Genomic DNA, 17,386 nt, shown 5'->3' with positions numbered 1-17,386 from the left:
TTGTGTTGAAGAAAGCCATGTCCATCAGAATTGAGCCTCATATAGTATTGTTGTTGAAGTGTCTAATGATCTCCTAGTTCTGCTCATTTCACTTAGTATCAGTTCATGTAAGTCTCTCCAAGCCTCTCTGTATTCATCCTGCTGGTTATTTCTTATAGAACAATAATATTCCATAACATTCATATACACAATTTATTCAGCCATTCTTCAATTGATGGACATCCATTCAATTTCCAGTTTCTAGTCACTATGAAAAGGGCTGCCATAAACATTTTTGCACATACGGGTCCCTTTCCCTTCTCTAATATCTCTTTGGGATATAAGCCCAGTAGTAATGACTGCTGGATCAAAGGGCATGGACAGTTTGATAACTTTTTGACTATAGTTCCAAATTGCTCTCCAAAATGGTTGGACCCATTCACAACTCCACCAACAATGCATCACAGTGTCCTAGTTTTCCCACATCCCCGTCATCTTTTTCTGTCATCTTAGCCAACCTGACAGGTGTGTAGTAGTATCTCAGAGTTGAATTTTCTGATCAATAATGATTTGGAACACCCTTTTCATATGACTAGAAATAGTTTCAATTTTTTCATCCAAAATTGTCTATTCATATCCTTTGTATGTCCCTTATTTTCAAATTATATTCTTTGCTAAAATTTCAATGAGAGAATATAAGAGGTTTCCTCTTCTCTCTTTCTTCTCAATTCATATCATTCAGATGTTTCTCCCCACTATTCTTCCTCTACTTCTACTTCAAGCCTGTTTTACATGTTGAGGTGATTTTACTCTGTGACAAAGGAAGTCCCTCTACATTTACAAGTGATCTTGTATCATCCTATCTTCCACAGCAGATTACAGCCACTATTATATGATCTTCAATTTTTCTCTACTGCCTGTTGCTTACAAATAGATTCATGTTTTCCTTGCACTCAAAACAACATTACTCAATGCATTCATTTTCACCATCTATTATCCTACATTTTACCTCCCTTTCTATAACTAAGCTCATTAAGATAGCTATCTTAAGTGATTCTCATTCCTCTTTTCTCACAGTCTTCTTCACAGTTTTTGCAATAGGGTTTCTGACTGAGCATCATCTTTCAGGGGAGGAGATGGATCTTCAATGAAATAATGGACTTTCAATCATTTATATCGAAAAGGCCAGAACTAAACAGAAAATCTGATCTTCAAACATAGGACTCAAGAGAAGCATAGAAAGATAAATAGGAAAAATATATATTATTTAAAGGTTAAACTATTTACATCCCTAGATGTGAAAGTGATACCTGTAACTCTTGAGAACTGTATCCATTATTAGGGCACTTAGAAGGAGCATACAGGGATGGAAGGTATGAATATGAATGAATTCTGATGTGATGATATCAAAAGAAAAAGACATTAAGAGCCAGAAAAAGGATTGTGCTGAGAGAAAAGAAAATGGGAGGTAAAATGGGACAAATTTGTTCACATGAAGATGTACAAAAGACCTATTACAATAGAGAGAAAGAAGGGAGGGAAATGAGCATTGTCTGAGGCTTAATCTCATCAATTTTGGCTCAAAGAGGGAATGACATATTCATTCAGTTGGGTATGAAAATTTATCTTACCCTACAAGGAAGTAGGGAGAGAAATGGGAAAGTAAAGTGAGAGGTTGGTTAGAAGAGAGGGTAGAAATACTAGGAGAAAGGGGTAAAAGAAAGGAGGAAGAGTGATAGAAGGGAGGACAGGTTGAGGGCAAAGTGGGATGGAAACAAATGAAGGAGGGAAGAGAGACAACAAAAGTACATAAGGAGGAGAAAATAGGACAGAGGGAAATAGACATTATAACTATGAATGTAATTGGGATGAACTCTCCCATAAAATGGAAGCAAATGGAGTTATGCTTATATATGTTGTTTATAAGAACAGGTAGAAACATACAGAATATGGGTAAAAGGATGGAGCAGAATTTATTATGCTTCAGCTGAAGCCAAAAGAAGCAGGAGTAGTGATTTTAATCTCAGATAAAGCAAGAGTAGAAATAGATCTAATTAAAAGAGATAAGGAAGGAAACTACATGTTGTTAAAGGGTACCTTAGACAATGAAGTAGTCTAATTACAAGAAGAAATAGATAATAAAACTATACTAGTGGGGGACCTCAACCTTCCTCTCTCAGAATTAGATAAATCTAATCACAAAATAAACAAGAAAGAAATTATGGAGGTTAGTAGAATCTTAGAAAACCTAGATATGATAAGACTTCTGAAGAAAACTGAATAGGGACAGAAAATATATCTTTTTCTCAGCAGTACATGGCACCTACACAAAAATTGACTATGTATTAGGGCAAAAAAAATCTTACAATTAAATACAGAAAGGAAGAAATAGTAAATACTTCCTTTTCAGACCATGATGTAATGAAAATTGCATTCAATAAAGAGCCAGGGAAAGATAGACTAAAAGCCAACTAGAAATCTAATTCTAAAGAATGAGTTGGTCAATCATAGAAATGATCAATAATTTCATCCAAGAGAACGATAATAATGAGACAACATACCAAAGTCTATGGGATACAGCCAAAACAATTCTTAGAAGAAATTCTATATCTCTAAATAGTTATATGAATAAAGAGATCAATGAATTGGGCATGCATCTAAAAAAAAGCTAGGAAAAAGAACAAATTAAAATCCTCCAATTAAATACAAAATTAAAAAATCTGAAACTCAAAGGAAAGATTAATAAAACTAACATTAAGAAAATTATTGAAGTATTTAGTAAAACTAAGAATTGGTTTTATGAAAAACCCCACAAAATAGACAAACTCTTAGTTAATTTGATAGAAAAAGAAAAGAAAAAACAAATTACCAGCATCAAAAATGAAAGAGTGAATTTACCACCAGTGAAGAAGAAATTATAGCAATAATTGCTTTATTTCAGTAAATAAATACATAAATGCCATCTATGAAAATGAAACATCTGGAAAGGGAAGAGGAATAAAAGTATGTCTTCTCTAAGGTGCTGAAATCATGGAAATACCACAGGACACACAAAGAGCCTGCAGATATATTCTGAGGTGAGAAAACATCTTACATTTCCAATCCTTTAGCTATCAATCTGCCTCAAGAGAGCATACTACACAAGAGATCTCAATCACCCAGAATCTAGCTAGTTATTTGGTAATCTCTTTATTTCATCTAAGATATCCCAGTCAGCACTATATCATTTCTTGATGAAATTACTCCTCTTAGGAGTCTTGCCAAATTCCTTCTATGACACAAAATACTGATATGTAAACTAGGAAAAGCCAAAACAGGGAAAGAAAATTACAGACCAATCTCCCTAAATAACATTGCTGCAACAATTTTAAATAAAATATTAGCAGAGATTACAAACACTTATCAGGTAGATAATACATTATGACCAATGGGATTTATATCAGGAATGCAGGGCTGGCTCAATATCATGAAAACTATTGCTAAAATTGACCATATCACTAACAAAACTAACAAGAGATGCAGAATTTTTAAAAACAAAATATAGTACCCATTCTATTAAAACACTAGAGAGTATAGGAATAAAGGGAGCTTTCTTTAAAATAAGCAGTATTTATCTAAGACCAACAACAAGCATTATTTTTAATGGGGAGAAGCTAGAGATGTTCCCAATAAGATGAGAGCTGAAACAAGGATACTCATTATCACCATGATTATTTAACATTGTACTAGAAATTTTGGCTTTAACAATAAGAAAAGAAAAATAAATTAAAGGAATTAGAATAGGCAATGAAGAGATAAAACTATTACTCTTTGCAGATGATATGCTAGTGTACATAGACAGTCTTATAGAATCATCTAGAAACCTACTTGAAACAACAGTTTGAGCAAAGTTGCAGAATATAAAAAAATTCCACACAAATCATCAGTATTTCTATTTTACTAAAAAAGCCCAGCAGCGAGAGATAGAAAAAGAAACTCCATTAAAAACAACTGTAGACAAAATAAAAAAAAAAAACAAACTCAAGAATTGTATGAACACACTTTTCACACAAATATAGGTAGATCTAAACAATTGGAAGAATATCAAGTGCTCATGGATAGGCCAAGTTAATAGAGTAAAAATGACAATTCTACCTACATAGTCTACTTGTTCAATGCCATACCAATCAAACAGCCAAAACATTATTTTATAGACCTAGAAAATAGCAACAAAAAATTCGTCTGGAAGAATAAAAGGTCAAAAATATCAAGGGAGTGAATGAAGAAAAAATACAAAGTATGATGGCCTAACAGTATCAGACCTAAAACTTTATTATAAAACGGCAGTAATCAACTCTATTTGGAACCAGCCAAGAAAAAGAGTGGTGGATCAGTGCAATAGGTTAGATATACATGACATAGTAATCAACAACTGTTGTAGTCTAGTGTTTGATAAACCCCCAAACTCCAGCTTCTGGAATAAGAACTCATTATTTCACAAGAATTGCTGGGAAAACAATATATCAAAAATTCATCACAGACCTACATTTCACACTCCATACTAAAATAAGGTCAAAATGGGTACAAGATTTGGGCATGAAGAGTGATATCATAAGCAAATTCGGAGAGCAAGGATAATTTATCTATCAAATCTTTGGAGAAGGGAGGAATTTATGGCCAAAGAAGAACTAGAGAACACTGTGAAATGCAAAATGGACAATTTGAGTACATTAAATTAAAAAGATTTAGCACAAACAAAACTAACACACAAGATTAAAAGGGAAGTACAAATATGAGAAAATTTTGATTTTAGGTGGTATTTCTGGGGAAAAAAAAGCCTGAAATAGATAAAGAACTATGTAAAATTTATAAGAATACAAGTCATTCCCCAATTGCAAAATGTCAATATGAACAGATAATTTTCAGATGAAATTATAGCCATTTATAGTCATATGAAAAAATGCTCTAAATCGTTATTGTTTAGAGAAATTCAAATCAAAACAACTCTGAGGTACTACCTCACACTTCTCAGATTGGCTAAGATGATAGGAAAAGATAATGATAAATGATGGAGGGGATACAGGAAAACTGGGGCACTAATACATTGTAAACTGATCCAACCATTCTGGAGAAGAATTTATAATTATGGCCAAAGAGCTACAAAAATGTACATACCTTTTGATCCAGGAGCGTTACTATTGGGTCTGTATCCCAAGGAAATTAAAAAAAGAGGGAAAAATAAATACATGCAAAAAAGTTTGTAGTATCTTTTTTTTTTTTTTGGTAATGGCAAAGAATTAGAAAATGAGTAGATACCCATCAATTGAGGAATGGCCAAATAATTTATGATTTATGAAAGAAGTGGAATATTATTATTCTATAAAAATGATGAACAAGCTGATATTTAGAAAGGTCTGGAAAGATTTACATGAATTGATACTAAGGAAAACAGGTAGAACCAGGAATATATCTACAGAGTAATAACAAGATGGTGCAATGATCAACCATGAAAGACTTGGTTCTTCTCAGGAGTTCAGGAGTTCAGTGATCCAAGGCAATCCCAATAAACTTTGAATGGAATATGCAAAAAAAAAAAAAAAAAAAAAAAAAAGAAAGAAAAAAAGAAAAAAAGAAAAAAATTACTTTACTTGCATCCTTCTGAGTCTCCTCCTGAGATGTGTCATATGTCTCCTGGATATACAGCTCAGATGTTTGGCCTCTGGCTCTGCTTAGGGTCTTTTCCAGTAATCTAGAATTCATTTCCAGCTGATACAAATTCCAATTGCAGCTCATCATTCTTTTCCCAGATTTCAAGGCTGTAATTTTGCCTGTTTTGCCTAATGGGAGTCAGAATTACTGTATCTCAGATATCTCAAAATCATATTCCCCCTGACACCCCCAATTTAAACATCAAAAGAAGTCCTAGAACAGTTTAATCTATTCCTCAACAGACATTTCTTTAGTCACGAAAAACCTGGCTGAAATAAGACTTCAGTAGTTGGCTCATTCTCATCCTATCACACTCTGGTCACATCAATAATTCAAAATCTTGTTGTCCACACTCCCACTGACTATTCCCTTAGGCCCATTCCCCTCAATCCTTTCTTCTAAGTGACCAATTCAAGACAGACACAACACTGGTCACTGCAATGTCTGTTCCACAATTCACAAACTGACTTTTATCTAAAAACGTTCCCTTATTTACTTATTGCACCTTCTGGTTTTCCCTGAGAACTGGCTCCCTCCTGATGCTATTTGATTTATGGTTTGTATGATGTAGAGTAGGCACTTGATGATGAGGTCCATGGAGCAGTAGAAATGGAGGGACAAAAGCTGATAGCTTCTGCCATCAAAGCCTTTCCCCCCATCCCCTGAGAGGGACTTGCTGCCCAGGATCACATAGCCAGGAAGTGTTAAGTGTCTGAGAACTTATGAAGAGACAATTTGAACTCAGGTCCTCCTGACTTCAGGGCTGGTGCTCTATCCACTATGTCACCTGCTGCCCCAGTCAAAGCCCTTGTAAGCTTCCCTGTCACCATAATAGTGCTTGATGCTTGGATTCTTTTTTCATTGCTCTTTTCCCCACTCTACTTCTTGGCTTTGGTTTTATGTTAATTCGGGGTTCTCCGTTCTACTTGTAGAAGTGTTCTACATTTCTGGAGAAATGTGTAATTTTACACTTGTGTAATTTTACATCCTTTTACTGCTTTTACAAATCCATAGGGAGTTTGCAAGTTTTCAGTGCTTCCAAAGGGATATTATCCAAGGAGAAGTCTGTTAAAGGAGACATCCCTGTTAACTTTACCAGGACCAAGGAAGCCATGGGTTACCTACAAACATTTTCCTCCTTACCTTAAGGTGTAATCCTCCAGGGGCATTCTTTCTATCTCTACATTTTGGAATGTTGCCTTAGGGAGAAGTGATAGGAGGGGGTGGAGGTGGATATGAGGAAGTCTATGGGACTGGGAACTATAAATACACTTTCCAGACACATCAGAAGCACTTGTCTTCATTCTCTGAGTGTTCTACCTGCACCACTGAGCACCATGCTGAAGCAGGTGCTTCTTGTTGCCAGCCTGTTGGCTCTGGTGAACTCTTATCTGATACCAGGTAAGCTGATGATTCTGAATGCAGGTGATGTCCTGATTTCAGGAACTGTTCTGCCATTTCTCCTAACTTTTCTCTTCAGGTAAAATCCAGTTGTTGTGTGTGTGTATTTTTCAACCAATGGGAAAGGGAACTGTTTTTTTTTAGAGATAAATGACATGGGTCAAAATCTTCATTCTATTATGTCACCACCTGTGTAACCTTTAGAAAAAACGCTTAATTTTGGGGGGCCCTAAGTTACTCACCTGTAAATGAGGGAAATCAAACTAATGATCTCTAGTGTCCATAACAATCTGAATCTGATGGGAAAATAATTAGTGATACAACATTCTGTGAAGGATGAGTGTATGTGGCTGTGAGTGTGGGGGAAGGGGTGAGCATTGGGGAGAGGAAGAGACATTCTTTTGTGCTTGCCTGCCTGCTGGCATTAATAAAGGCCAAAGGCCATATTAATAATAGACTAGCTTTAAAGAGGCAAATGGATGGGAATCTCTTCCAAATAAATCTGTGTAATTTTTCCAAAATCCTACACTTAGTGAAGAACAGCTTTTCTCTTTGTCATTATATTCCTCTTATTTTCATTTTCTTCATTTTTTCAATAGCTACAAAAATGCCAAAACTAGAAATTCATTTGGAAGAGTTAGTTGTTTTTCACTGAGAAGAAACATTGCTCAGTTTTCCCCCTTTATTGCTTTCATGGCCTCCTTTGCTCTTGTGCTTTTTTATCAGCCAACCTAATTTTAATTTCCAAGGTGAGATTTAGGTGTTGGGGGTGGGGGGTAGGAAGGAAATCTCTTTCATGGCAATAATAAGCCTTCTAGCCACCACAATCTCGAAAACAGTAGAGATATGTCAGATGTTTCACATCCATTAGGCTTTGAATTGAACAACCTAAACCTTTTTGATGTTGCATCTGAGGGACTCTGAGATATCATATTCTACTATGGAATGCCACTGTAAGGTTAGTCTGGTATAGCAGATGACATTTATATAATTATAGGAGATAAGACTTCAGATATGATGTTTCAAAGTGTAGAATCCTTGTGTCTGAGGATACAAAGCTGCTCTCTGGAAGAATTCATGAGAAAACATGTTGGATCTGCAGATATGAAAAACAACAAAAAAAAAACTTTAGATTTCTGTGGGGCCTTTTCCTTTCCAGCTCAGACATGGTAATGACTTTATTTTATTTCTGGCTTTCTCAGCATCCTCCCCAAACTACAGCCAAGGAGGAGACAACAAAGACTGAGGAAAATACTTTTGCTCCCCCACATAAGCATATAACTGAAAGTGAACTGCTGATTTTCTCAGCCAAGAATTATTTCCTTCCCCCCCCCCCTTTTTTTTTTACCATAACATTTTCTTCTCTCCTCAATCCACCAACTCCTTCTTTACTTCATAGAGTCTTGAGTATGAAGCCCTTTCCCAAATCTGAGATTAGACTTTGGAAAAAATTTTCCCAGTCAAGGCTTAGAGCCAGTGGTTCTCAAACTTTTGTTCTCAGTATCTTCATGTTGTTAAAAAAAAAAAAAAAAAAAAAAAACTATCAAGGCTCTGTTCAAAGAGTTTTTGTTCACATGGGTTATATTTATAGCTATTTACTATATTAGAAATAAAAAATAATAATGAATTTGTAGACCCTCTGAAAGTGTTTCAGAGACCCCACCAATTCTTTGGACTACACTTTGAGGACCAAGTCCTTGTGATCTAACCCCAGTGTTTCAACTCTTTTTCCATTTTCTTCCTTTTGTTTAAATATCTATTATTGAAGGCAGAATCCTTTCTTTTTGTTCCCAGGTCTTGTCCTGATTCCTTTTCAATTCTACAAATATCTTTTCTTTTTAAAATATCGCTTCTGAGCTATTCCAACTCCATTCTTAGGAAAATACTATCATTTCTTAGATTTTTTATTCTCACCTCTCCAACAAAAATCTTGAGTGGGATGAAACATTGGAGTGTCAGAAAAGCCCCTCTAGAGAATGTGTTGCAGCTTTCCCCCTCTGTCTAAATTCTCTACTTGTGAAAATTCCATGTCTTCAATGGAGGAACATATATTATCAGCGTATGAGACCAAAAGATCCCTCAAGGAATGTTTAGTATCTTTCAGTTTATAAAGATGAAGGAAAAGCATTTTGGGGAATTGTTTCATTTGCTGCTCAGCATGAGATCCCTTCTGGTTTCTTTTTGCTTTTTCTAGTATCCTTCAAAAATGTACCTGGTGCTCAGAACCCAGACTGTTTCAAGTATATCCCACATGTTTCTACTTATGCCTTTGCCTTAGACAATGGTAAGTTGCTCTTTTTCTCAATCTTGGGTTCTTTTCACTTATCTTAGCATGCAATTTTATTTTAATTGATGGGTCTCACCTTAATCTACCTACTCTTCTGCCTTCTTTCTGGGCTTGGTGCCTTGGTTTTCCCTTGTGCCTTACTTGTGAGTAGATCTCAGAAAACACCTCCATATAAATGAAATCCCTTATCTGCTACTCAATTTCCAGAATTCCCTGATCTCCTCATGTCCTCCTAGAAGCCTTCTTCATCTTAGACTAATAGTACCTCTCATTCCTCTAGAATGGCATGCAATTTCACCAGGAGGTAAAAAGAGACAATGACAGTTGCCAAACAATGACATATGCTTTGAAATTTTTTTTCCAGTTCTTTTTGATATCTTTGGAACAGCCCATGTTCGCAAAGGATATGGTGGTAAGTTAATCTTTTCCTTTTCTCATTCAGATATTTTTTATTGAAACTGAGGGGCTTATTAATGGCTAGAAAATCTTGAATTTCTTGCATTCTAAATGATTTTTATGCTCTTCTCAATTTTCTTCTTCTCCTCTAGGCAATCCATAATGAGTTAGATAGTAATGTCTTGCTTGATCTCTTTTACCTTCTATAAGTGGTTTTTTTTTGAATTTTCAAATATCCTTTCAAGTCTTCTTTTTAAAGTTAGAACTCTACTCTAGAGAGAGAGAAAGAGAGAGACAAGGAGACACACACAGAGAGAATTTGAGAAAGGAGGAAGAGGATGAGGGGAGAGAGAGAAAGAGGAAGGAGAATTAGAAAATTAGAAATTAAAATTAGAAAGAAAAGAAAAAAGGAGAACCTGGGGAGTCCATTTTATTGCTTTTGTAAATGGAACCTGAGAATTGTAAATATGAACTAAGCATGGTTTTTATTCCTATTTTTTCTGGTTCCTTTATACGTCATTCAGTCTCAATTAATGAGAAAGGAAGGAATCACTAAGTTTTCTTCTGGTATCAGATGGATGCAGACTTTTTCAATAATCTGGCAAGTCTTACTCTTTTAGATCAATGGTTGATAAAAAAAAGTTTGTTCTCCATTTTTGTTTTCTGCCTTCCCTTTGCCCAGATGCCCTCCATTGCTTTGCAGATTCCAGAGAATAGTATCTACAACTATACCTTTTAAAGGCGGGCTCAGCCATTCATTTCCAGTTTTCTCCCACCTCCCAGACTATTCCCAAGGGCCAGTTTCTGAAATACTACTAAACTGGAGGATGGGGCACATTTTGTGGGAAAAAACAAAGAGAAATATCAGTTGTTGAAAATTCTTGTTTCTTTAAATATCTTTAATAAGAGCTCAGGTTAGACACCATGGGTCCTTGCCCCTGAGAAGATCAGATATGCCCCCTCACACAGGACCCCCACTTTTCTTTCTTACCTGGAGCCCGGATCCTGGATCCTGGGCTTTTCCTTAAGTGCAAGGTCCTTCGGTGGATCCTTAAGTGTAAGAACTACCTATAGAAAATGTTTCCAGGTTATATCAGTCCCTATGCTGCTTTTGAGTTTCCAAAATTCCCCTGCCTCTTCCCATATCATTTCGGATGTGTTTCCAGTCTTTGGAATCCTCTTCCTTGTTTCTCTCCTACAACCTCACCATTGTCTCCATAAAGCCAGAAAAGATAATGACAGAAATGAGTTTGTATTAACTCTCTGAACTTCTTTTTCCTCAGTGCAAAATATCCCAGAAGCAGCTCAGACCAGCAGAAATAATTGTAAGTTAAATCATCCCTTTAGTCACTCAAGAATTTTTCTTGAGCCTCATGTACTTTATATATTGATAGGAAAAGCTGAAGATTCCAGTCTTCAGTGCTTCGAATCTACATCCCATTTTCAAGTTGTACTTAGTTTTTTCTTCCTGTTCTAGAGCTGGCCCACTGAGAGGGCTTTAGTCCGCTAAATATTTCCTGGTCTTGTCTTACTCCCCTTTGACTTCTACTGATGTCCTCTATTTTTCATCCCTCCATTCCCTTTTGTATTCAAGATTCAGGACTTTCCATTGTCCAATATTGTACAGTTGCATGCTCACAAGGTTTCCTCTCCTGTTTTATGTTTGAGATTTTACCTCAGGAAATTCCCTCAGGCCACTTGAGTCCTCTAGCTTATATTTAGTTAGGGGGATTATTTTGCCTTTCCAGATGTCACTGCACTTTTCCCCATCCCCAGACCAGTAGCCCTTCTTCTTGTTCCCTGTAACTCTGCAACATCGCCAGCAGGCTGAAACATGTCAATGACACGAATGACTTATATTCTCTTTGAATTGTTTTTCTCAGACATAAATATGTGTTTTCGAAACATACCTCATCAAATAGGTAAGTTAACTTAGTCCTTTTTTATTCCTGGACCAATTTTCTTCAGATTAATTAACATAAATAGATTGGAATGGTTGAAGATTCTTTGGCTGTCTGAAGGGGTCAGAGATTAGTCTTGTCAATAATTAGAATGTAATAAATGTCCTCTCTGAAAATCTCCCCAGTTTTAATTTTCTATATTCAGAGTTCTCTAGATCCATTTTCCCCATGTTCCCTGCATCTTCTACCTCTTCCTCAGTGTCCAGGATTTCCCTGCCTCTCTCCACATTCTGGATACATGTTCAATATCAGAGCAGTAATACTTCTTCAAATAGACCCCATCCCAAACCTGCTAGGTGTGATCCCAAGTCTAGAAAGGTAAATGACAAGAATGAGCTTATATTGTCTTTGTATTTTTTGCAGGAAATTTTAATAATAGGGCTCCTGTAAGTCAAGAAGGTAAGTTAATTTGACTTTTATGGATTGATTTTTTGCTCTTCATCATCATTTTTTTATGATAGTCAGGCAAGAGAGATTTAGTTAAGATTCATGTCTAGTCCTTAGGTTCCAAGGTTTGAGGCCCTTTTAGTCATCTGCCTCTTTCTCTCTCTCTGTCCTTCAGTAAGGGCCAACATCGTTTTTCAGAATTTCCAGGTCTTTTCTGCATATCCTTTGAGCTCTACAAAAAATCTTTCTTTTCATGTATCCCTTCCAATCTTTATTCTCCATTCTGGCCTCTCTACTGTTCCCAAAGAAATCTCTCAGCCTCCAAAGCCAACTTGTACCTTCCATCAAGTCCATTAGAAAGAAGGTACACATAGGCTGGTGCTGAGGGACTAATAAGTTCTATCACAGGAACTGGATGTCTGGACTGATCTGACTCATGTCTCTCTGTCTGAAAACTTTGTCACTGAATAGAACATGAGGATTGAGAAGGTTCAGAAACAGTCAAGTTTTTCTGGATTTCCATGGAGTAATAAATTCTTGTTTCATCCATAGTTAGGATGCATGAGTTTTATACTATCCATAAAGGTTCCAAAATGTAGCTTTCTAGATACAAGGGAGCTTATATGTAATAAATGATTATTCTGTATTGTGATGTCCTTAATGTTTTTTTTCCAATCACATTTTTTGCTGATTTCTTCCACTGTTGTCCACATTCATACAGAAAACCAGTTGCCAGATGGCCCTTAGAAAGAAGGTTCAGAATATTTGACAAGCCCAGGGGAAGACCTTGCTTTAGGGTGGGAAGGATTTCTGCCAGTTAGCAAGCGAAAGTCAGTCTGGTTTTTCTAAGGGTCATGGGTGCAACTGTACTAGAAATGTGGTACATAATGATGCTCCCTCTCAGAGGGATACACAAACTCTGATTTTTGATATCTTTGCATGATCACTGCTGTTTCCCCTGTAGCCCAGACTCAGAAGTGAGGCCTTAAAAAGGCTGCTTGCCACCCGTGATCCTTACCAAATATATGCTTTCCAGAATTTTCTTGTTGGTGACATTCTGGATGCTTTTCAACCTTAGACTAGGAGTTCTTGTTCCTCTGGGAGGTTTCTCAGTGTCACCATGAGCAGGTTTAATGACCGCAGTGGGCTCATTTTCTCTCTGAATTGTTTTTCAGCATATTATGGCTTTTCTGGGAACAACTTTCCGCTCACTCGTAAGTAAACTTGACTTTTTTGTCACTCCTAAAAGTCTTTTCAGACTAATCTAGTGATAATTGACCAGAAAAGGTTAAGACTCACCTCTAGTCTTTAGATTCAAAGATTTTTAGGTCTCTTTCACTTCACTGTGGTACCACGGATAGTGTACCAGCCCTGAAATCAAGAGGACCTAAGTTTGGGGGCCTCAGACCCCAAACACTTCCTAACTGAGAGACCCTGGCAAACCACTTAACCCCAATTGCTTCATAAAAAAATCACATTTTAGCTTTTCTGACTCATATCAAGTTTTAGGGAAAAAAAATGGCTATATTCAATTGCAATGTCCTAGATTGGTTCTTCAACTCCACTTTCCCCTGATGCTCTCCACTCTTTGTCTGCATTCCAACAGAGTAGCACCTGTTGGATATGTCTTTGAAAGAAGGTTCAGGACATTGATCTACAGAGTATCCACTGAGAGCTCCTGAGGCTAGAGCCCACCCCATGCATTAAGATTGGGTGGAGATCTAGAAATAATGCAGGGAAATTTCAATCCCTGAAGTTTTTTTTTCCTTTTTAGTACAGTGAGGACAACCACATACTGAATGTCAGACAACTTCACTTGTCACTGAGCAGGACCCTCTCACAAGACCCCACTTATTTTCTTGTTTTGCATCCTTAGGTACCCACTGGGGTTTTCTATTCTAAGCTTAACTCTGAGCATCAATCTCAAACACTTTCCCTATGTCACCCTCCTAAGTTTCCAGAATACAAACTTCCTGGGTCACTATGAATCCAAAGGGGTCAATAACAGAAAAAACCTAAATTTGTTTTTTAATTGATTTTCTCAAGGGGAAGAAAGAGATTGTTTTCAAGAGCAAGTGAGAAATACTCTACGTGGTAAGTTAACTTGACTTACTTTACTTCAGACTGACTTAGCTAAAATGGACAAAAAAGACCAAAATGCAGCTCTACTCCTTGGATTCTAAGGTTTTACATCCCTTTCAATTATTTGTCTTTGCTCTATCTCTCTTTCAATAAGAATTGAAGTTTTTCCATAGTATTTTTAGATCTTTTTCTTTATACCATTAGATTTCTGCCAATATCCTCAATTTTTCATGTATGTTTACTAATTTTTTTCTAAATCTTGACCTCTCTGCAATTGCCATTGAAATTTCTTAGCCAGGAAGTGTAGAGGCTCTTGCTAAGGGATTAGTGAAATGTACAGTGTCTTAAGATTGGACATCTGAACTGATCCTGGCTCTGACTGCTCTAGGTTCCTTTGGATTCCTAAATGATTAATGATATGGAAACAAAGATTATTCTGGAGTGAGAAAGAGGCACAGGTGTTGAACCTGATCATTGATAAGGGTGTTCTACGTAGTATAGAAAAATTTCATTTCCACAATAACTCCTAAGTTATGGGGGCTCTTTTATATTCCAATAACTGATTGTTATTCCCCCTATATTTTTACCAGATGCCCTCCATTGCTGTTTGTATTCATCCATAATGATACCATGGAAATATATCTTTGAAAGACGATTTAGGACATTGAACAGTGACCAGTGATTCCAAGGGGATATTTGAAACTCTTGAAATTCTGGGAGTTTTTAAGCATTGTGGTTTCACCTATATACACACACATGAGACAACAGAATTTGTTGCCAGTGATCAGGCCTGATATATTCCTTCTCAAAAGACTCTATCCATCCTCCAGCATTATATCCTGGTAGGCTCATCATCTCTCCTCCAGCTTTAATTCTAGCAATTGACTTCAGCTATTTTTTCTCTCATGTCCTCTCTATCGCCTCCTTATACTCCTTTTCTAGGATGTTATTGTCTCTCTCCACACGCTATTCTGGATCCATTTCAATCTCAGACCATTAGTATTTTCCCCAATAAAACCTTCTAGTGTCATCATAAATCTAAAAGTGTCAATAACTGAAATTTTCCTTTTCTATTGTTTTTTTTTCTCAGAAAACTATTTCAATCTACAGTCACGTGGCAATAGAAGAGGTAAGTTTAATTGTATTTTTCTCCGTATTTTGTTTTTCTTGAGACTGAGTTTTTTGTAATGGATATTTCTAATGCCTGAATTCTAACAATGGTTTTTAGGTCCCTTTTAGGTGTCTGCCTTTGCTCTGTCCGTCTTTCAGTAAGAGCTGAAGTTTTTTTTCATAGTATGTTCAGACTTTTTCTTTATTCCATTTGATTTTCACAAATATACTTTATTTTTCATGTATGCTTAGCAATTTCTATTCTAAATTTTGACCTCTCTGCTGTTGCCAATGAAACAGCTTCCATTTCCATCAACAGGTGCAGTAGAGAGAAAGTGTACAGGTCCCTGATGGACAACTAGTACAATTTACAATGTCTTGAAAATTGGACATCTAGATTGAGTCTGGCTCTAATTTTTCTAGGTTCCTTTGATTCTCCAAAATGATTCATGATATGGAAGCTAAGATTTTACAGGGAGTCAGAAAGAGGCAGATGAGGTGATTCTTATCATTGAATAGAATGTTCTAACTTCTCCAGAAAAATTCTAAAGTGATCTTTCCATTTCCAGGGTATCTCCTGAATTATGATGATCATTTTATATCCAAATAGTTTTGATGGTCAGTCTTCCTACACTTTTTCCAGATGTGCTCCACTGGGGGTTGTATTCATAAATAATAGTACCTTTCAAAGATTATCTTTGAAAGATTATCTTTGTTCAGCACCTTGAACAGAGTCCACTGATAGCTCCAAGGGATGTTTGTCCTGGATGATGCATTAAGGTTGGGAGGACTCCTGAGAAGAATAGAGGAACATTTCAATCCCTGAATGTTCTGGGTTTTTTTAAAGTGTGGTGGGTACAACTATATACCACATATAAGAGAAGAGAATTTGTTGCCAGGGTACAGGTCTGGGATACTCCTGCTCAATACATGTTATGCTCACTGGGGTTTTCTGCTCCAGCCTTAATTATGGAAATTGACCATTCTCTACATCCCCTGAATCTCCTCCCTTTAACAGTATTTCTAGAATTTTTACTTGATTCTCTCCACATGCTATTCTGAATTCCTTTCCATCTGAGACCATTAGTATTTTCCCCAATATAAACTGCCAATGTCATCATGAATCTAAAAGGATCGATAAGAGAAATGGACTTATTTTGCTTTTCTGTTGTTTTTTTCTCAGATAACTTGTTATATCCATTACGAAAGAATAAAACCTACAAAAACAGTAAGTTCAATTTGAATGTATTTACCCCATTTTATTTTTTTTTCAGACTGACTTTTGATATAATGAATAAAAAAGACTCAAAACCCATCTCTACTCCTTGTACACTAACTAAGGTTTTTAGGTCCCTTTCATGTATTTGTTTTTGCTTTATATTTCCTTCAGTAAGAGTTGAAGGTTGTTTTACATTTTCTGACTTTTTTGTTTCATTTGATTTTGAAGAGAATTTATTGCCAGTGACCAGGTCTGGGATAATCCTGTTCATGTCATGTTATGCTCACTGGGTTTTCTCCTCCAGCTTTAATTAGAGGAATTGACTTCAGCTATTTGTTTCCTCCATATCCCCTGAACTTCCTTCCTTCAACTCTGCTTCCAGAATTATTTTTGAGTCTCTCCACAGGCTATTCTGCATCCTTTTCCATCTTAGACCATTGGTATCTTCCCCAATATGACCTACCAATGTTATCATGAATCTAAAAGAATCAAATCAAATGGACTTATTTTGCCTTTCCGTTGTTTTTTTGTCAGATAACTTCATCTATCCATATCCACGGCCACAAAGTAAGTTCAAATTGACTCTACTTCCTTCCACTTTAGCTGTCTTCAAACTTGACTTTTACTGTTATGGACAGGAAATACCCCAACTTCTCCTTAGATTCTAGTGTTTTTAGATCCCTTTAATCTATCTTCTTTTGTTCTATCTGTTCTTCAGTAAGAGTTGAAGTTTTTTCATCATATTTTCAAACATTTTCTTTATTGTATTTGATTTCTACAAATATCTTTTATTTTTCATATATGCCTAGGAATTTATGTTCTAAATTCTGACCTCTCTGCTGTTGCCATTGAAATGTCTGAGCCTCCATATCCATA

Source organism: Sarcophilus harrisii, chromosome 5 (assembly GCF_902635505.1).
Source record: "Sarcophilus harrisii chromosome 5, mSarHar1.11, whole genome shotgun sequence".
Lineage (NCBI taxonomy): Eukaryota > Metazoa > Chordata > Mammalia > Dasyuromorphia > Dasyuridae > Sarcophilus > Sarcophilus harrisii.
This window is presented reverse-complemented; position numbering follows the sequence as displayed.